The 6053-nt window shown below is 45.2% G+C and overlaps 2 pseudogenes; one reads left to right on the forward strand and one right to left on the reverse strand.

The window, feature by feature from the left end:
- Positions 1-218: 218 nt before the first annotated feature.
- On the reverse strand, positions 219-3777 carry LOC131916556 (cytoplasmic 60S subunit biogenesis factor ZNF622-like; annotated as a pseudogene).
- A 1-nt stretch (position 3778) lies between these two features.
- On the forward strand, positions 3779-4805 carry LOC131916557 (ameloblastin-like; annotated as a pseudogene).
- Positions 4806-6053: the final 1248 nt, after the last annotated feature.

Below are 6053 nucleotides of genomic sequence, written 5' to 3' on the forward strand. Positions count from 1 at the left end.
CTTTACCTCTAGAGTGCTGGGATTCCAAGCATGCACCACCACACCTGGCTTGGGAGTGAGTTTTTCAACTACATTTTTGTATGTCTTCTCACTTTTTTCATTCTGACGTTTTGTTTTAATTGGGAAGAACAAATGAAGTAGCAGTAAATCTATTCCACAGTCTGGCTTCCATTGGTCCTCAGGCAAGGAGAAAGTATGGCAGGAAATGCATCTTGGTCTCAGCCTCCGAATCCCACCTGGGTCCTGGAGTGCATCTGTTGGCTGGCACTGCTTCATGCCTGTCTTCAGCATCCGTTTTGATCTCATCCTTTGGACATACTGCACAGCTCACTCCTACATGAGAGCTGCTCCAGCCCACAGCCTTCTGGTTTCTAGCAACTTCCACAGCTCTTGATAAGCCAAATCACCGTCTGTAGTCCCTCATCTAGGAGTGATGAGCTGCTCTGGCACAGGAAGGAAGAATCAGCACCATGGTTTCATCATCACATTCCAAGATCCTGTCTGAGGGCAGCTCCTCAGCCTCATCTGCCTCCCTGTGATCTGTGGAGCTACTCCTAAAATCACAGCCCTCTGGGGATTCTAAAGTAGCATCACCATATGTGAAGAGCTTGTAGTAGCTTTTGTCATTCTTGTGTGCCTGGACGCCTTCTGCAGAGAAGAACAATTTTCCTCTCATTGTCCCACAAGTAAATCTTGCCAACACCAGCTTCCTCTCGTGTCATTAATCTGTCTGAGAGATATTCTGTATAAAGAGTAAAGAAGCTGTGGGTTTTGGTCCTGTGAGTCACATTCTTCATGAGGGATAATGAATGGTGGGAACACAATAAGCACTCTGCTCTTGAGATAGCGCCTGAGTGTGGGCTTGGCCCGGACTCTTCATCTTCCACATCCTCCGTGTGGTCCATGGTGCCTGTTTCTTCACAGCCAAATTCTTCATCAGCATCAGTATGCTCTCAATCTTCTTTGTCTAGGTCCTCCTCCTCCTCCTCCTCCTCCTCCTCCTCCTCCTCCTCCTCCTCCTTCTCCTGTCTCTTCCTCTTCCTCTATTTCCTACACCTGCTGCTTGATAAACTTCATCTGCTGATCAAAGCATAGGAGCTGGAACAGCTTCTCCACCCAGGCTTAGTTGTGAGTCCCCGGCCTTGCCATTCCTGGACTCTTTTGCAGAAGTCAAAGTCCTTTATGGGGACATGGGAATGATGGGGCCTTAATGGCTACATTGATGGCACCTTGCCCACACTCTTCACACCTAGTTCCTTCTCCACATTCTTAATCATCATCTCTTCTTGGTGATTCACAGCCTGCACCACTTTATCTCCAGCTTGACATACAGGCAGGACTTAAGGTAATTTTTCTTGGGCATTGAGGCTGGCAAACTTCTTACTGCAGATCGTGTAGTAGGTAGCCATGTTCTTGCCCCCTCTCCCCCCCACGACAGCCTGTTGGTTCCTTGAGACCTTCAGTGGTGACATGGTCCATATTGGCCACTTGGAGATGCAGACTTTAACGGTGGTGCTTGTCAGTCTTGTAGTGGGTCTACTGCATCTCCAAGTCCCAGAACGCCACCTGGCAGGTGATGTGAGCATATGTTGCCATCACAGCGCAGGAAGTAAGAGGCAGTCTTGCCTCCATATTCTTATAGCATGCCAGACAGGATGTGTGTGGAAGTGAAAGTGAAAGCAGTTCTGCTTCAAAATGGATGTGAATCTTCTTCACAGGACAGCTACTGCCTGGAAATGTGCTTGCACAGTTAATCCCTGGCTCTGATCCCTCAGCTTTCTCTCGGAACACAACCAGTCTCCCTTTATTCCTGGAGAATCACAGGGCTGTCCTTCCCAAGTAGTTTAGACACCTGTCCCTAGAGGAGACAAGGTTCCAGGAAGGAGAGTAAGTCTTTCACCTTTCTCATGGTGTCAATCCTTCCTCCCACACTCTATTAGGACTGATTTTTTTGCTACTTCCTGCTCTTGCACTGGGTATTTTTATGGCCAAAATGGCTCCTCTATGGCAAGGAGCGCAGGATCTGGTACAAATTCCTCTCCTTCCTCGTGGTCCCTAGTCCCTCGCCCATATCCAACTTACAGAAAACCTTTGAAGTGCTTGCTTGTTAATTTCTTCTTATCCATTTATATATCACCCCTCCCTTTCTTAAAGACCATCACAGGGCATAGAGTCCACATGTCCAGTTTCTCTTCTGAGGAGCCTCTTCCTTCCCCAACACAGGTAATTTGCTTATTCTTTGACTTCATCTTTCTAATGAGTCCCAAAATCATTAGGCTTTTGTTACTTAGTTGTAACAAAGTTCTCACTATTCGAGAAACAGTGATGCTGCTTGCGGTTCCCTGTATCCTTAGGGGAAGCATAACTCCTTGTCTCATCTATTCAGGATGCCATAACAAGCACCCTAAGTTACGTGACTTACCAATGCCAGACATGCATTTCTCACCGTGACAAAGACTAAACCCCTGGATGGGCACTGGCAGATTTCCTGTCTGGCGAGGGCCACCTTCTTGTCATAGACATCTCCTTTTAACTCTGACCTCAAATGGTGGAAAGGGCAAATGATCGCTATTAGGACTTTCTTTACAGATGTTCTATTCTCATTCATAAGACTTCTCCCTATAATCTACTCCCCTCCCAAAGCTACCACCCACTAATACCATCATTTTAGAAAAGAGGATTTCAACACATGAACTTAGAGGTGAGGGCACACCTTCTGAACACGGCACTCATCTAGCCTTTAATTTAGCATAGCACTCACCTGGGCCATTAATGATAACAGATAATAGAGTTATGATGCGTCTAGCAGGGTGCTTGCTATGAAATTCACACAGATTAGATTATTGAATCCTCATTATATCAGCTTCCCAGGCTAGGAAACCAAGAACCATAATAGTGCAGTTACGTGCCCAAGATCTCACAGCTGCTAAGTAGCTGAATGCAAGCCCAGAGGGTCTGCCTCCAAAGCCATATTATCTGTACTGTTACCTGTACTCCTTGAGGAAAGGGCCAAGTGTTGTCTCTATGTGGACCCTTCCAGGGTCATACAACCCCATTTAAATAAGTCACCCTCCAGTGACTGTAGAAGGAAGGAGTCAATGGCTGCCTCTTATCCCTATAAGCAATAAAAGGGGTTAGAAAGGAATGGCCAGTGAGGGGAGGGGATGGCTGCAGAGGCACATTCATTCCTGTTTCTTCCTACCTCCAGTCTCACGTATGGAAAATGTATATCCTGACCATGATGAGAAAACTTCTTCCTTAGACTGAACATGTCAGTCTCTGACAGGAAAGAAGGATAAATGACTTCACCACTATGGGCTGTTTGCTTGATTAGAAGGAAACACGGTCTATATTTCATATGATTTTACCTAAGCTTCAACCACCAGAACTGAAAGTTCAGACTCTATCAGCCTACGACTTCATACTGTGTCTCTTTGACTCCCTCTCACTGTGATTAAGCAATAAAAGCTTAAAGGGCAAAATCTATAAATTGTGCTTCTCCGTAGCCCACACAGTACTCAGCACAAAGCTCTACAAATACCTGTTGAACGAGGGAATGAAAAGAGATTAAGTTCAACTGTTCTAGTGCTGTAGTCCAAGCACACATCCTTCCTCTGGAAATGTGGGGGATACACAGAATTCAGGGGCTTCATCAAAGATGGATGAATGTCAGTTTTAAGTCTTTTTTTTTTCCTAGCCACTTGTATTTCTTAATACACGCTTAGTGTTCGTAATACCTTCGCTGTGGAAGGGTGGTGTCTTAGCAACAAGGTACATTATGGGGCCAAAGCTGGAAAGCTTGTGCATACACGAAGCAGCTGCTGTGTCAGGGTCATCAGGGCTCTTGGGAATGCCATGCATTGTGCACCAGTCCGAGGTGTACTTTGTCTCCAGGCATTGGTGGTTGCTGAGTGTCTGGGGACACGGCGATATCCATGGTTGTTTCTCCATCACCCAGGAGTGTGGCAACACCAGCACCATAGGCTTCCTAAACTTCTGCTAATTCAAGGGTGACCGGTGGGTCAGCAGCTGCAGGGGTGACTCTGAGGAGTCCCTGTCTTTGCCCTGCAGGACCCCTAACCGTAAATAAGACCAAGAGAACATGAAGCCTACCTGTATGAATATCCTTTGCCTGTGTATCCCCCCACTTCTCCCGTCACAGCCATCCCTACAGCCTCAACAGCTAGGATTGAGACCCTTCCTCCAGCCCACGGATGCAACTGGTATCCAAGTCATACCCCAGAAGCCAAGGCCTCAGTCTTCACCCTAGACGGCTGCCCTTACAGAAAGAAGAGCTAACAGCAGCACATGAGCAGCCACAGGTGGGTCATCAGAGATTCCACCATCACCTGAGGTCCCCATAATGGATTTTGGGGATCCACAATTTTCAATAGTTTTTCAGATAGCACACTTGATATTTTGGGGGCCAGTGGCACACAGTAAACAGCCAGCTTTCTACCCAGGAATATTTTACATGTCTTATGGAGCAAACCAATTGAATGTTCCTGCCAGAGTTGGCTTCATGAGTTCAGAAGAAATGCCTAGAGGAAGAGGAAATCCCCTGGTCAGAATTTGGAGGCTTGAGGCAAACCTTTAGGGGACTGAGTCTCAATTCACCCAATGACAGAGACTATACTGTGGAAGTAGATTCTCCAGTGTCTGTAACCAAAGGCCCTGAGAAGGGATAGGATCCACAAGGCTCTCCACCACAAGAGGCTAACCCAGCCAACCAGGAAAACCCAGATCTCCTTTCACAAATAACACCTGGTACCCATGCAGGGCTCCTTTGCTTGCCCCAGTTTTAAATCTTCAAAGTTTCATATTCTCTTTCTGATTCTCCAGTCTGAAAGACTGCTGGACTTGAAAAGTATAAAACTCAGGTTCTTGTCTACATGTTTTTCATTAATTGGTTACCAAGCATTAATACATAAAAACAAAAAAAAACTTAGAGTTGACAAATAAAAAAGGTACCTTGGTTATTATAAGACTGTATAAAATGCCTATAATCTTTATATAGTCATTCCTACTTGGTCTAGTACATTTAAATTTTATCCTGGTAGCTGGAGAGACGGCACAGTGGTTAAAAGTGAATACTGCTTTTGCAGAGGACTAGAGCTTGATTCCTAGTACCCACATCAGGCAGCTCACAACTTCCTATAATTCTAGCTCCAGAGGAATCCAATGCCTCTGGCTCCTGTGAGCATCAGTACTCACGTACACACACCCATACATATGCACATGTGTGTGTATGTATGAGTATATATGCAGATATGTGTGTATGTATATATATACAGGATGAATGGAGCTAGAGATAAGTTCAGCCCTAAAAAGCACATACTGCTGTTGCAGAGGACCCCACTCACAACCACGTACAATTCCAGTTCTAAGAGGTCCAATGCCCCTCCGACCTCCATAGACACTGCACCCACATGCACAAACCCACACTTAAAACACACATAATTAAAATTTTAAGTGCTATGCTTAATGGTTGGAATAATACAAATAAAATCTAATTTGGATTGGAGGGTTCTGGACTACCATCTAATTTAAACCTTCATAAAATCCATATGTTAAGTGTAATCACTAACACTATTTTAGAAGGAAACCCTGACATGCTGCAAACCTGAAATCCTAGACTGTGTTTGATCAATTAGTAAATTGCAGGCTTGGATTCAAAACTGGGCAGTCTGAGTCAAGAGGTCCTATGTCAAGCATGGCTCCTTTCTGCTCCCTAAATGCAAAGAGAAGGTTGCATTTGAATCCTGTTTATAAGAAAAGGAGCTGGAGAATCAAACTGACACATCCGATAGATTCTGTGGTTGGGTCTCATGTCCTCACTGCTCCTTGGTGACCTTCTTTGCTCTAAGGTTTCAGCCATCACTGATGTGGCAGGAATACTTAAAACTCTGTCCTCAGGGCTCCAGATCCATCTAGCCCCCCAGCCATGTTGACATTGATTCAACAAATACTCAAAATACAACAAAATACTCACTGAGTGTCTGCTTGTCAGACATGAGCTACGTGCTGAATAGAGCACAGATTTTTCTTAAAGG

The sequence above is a fragment of the Peromyscus eremicus genome, chromosome 8a (genome assembly GCF_949786415.1).
Source record: "Peromyscus eremicus chromosome 8a, PerEre_H2_v1, whole genome shotgun sequence".
Lineage (NCBI taxonomy): Eukaryota > Metazoa > Chordata > Mammalia > Rodentia > Cricetidae > Peromyscus > Peromyscus eremicus.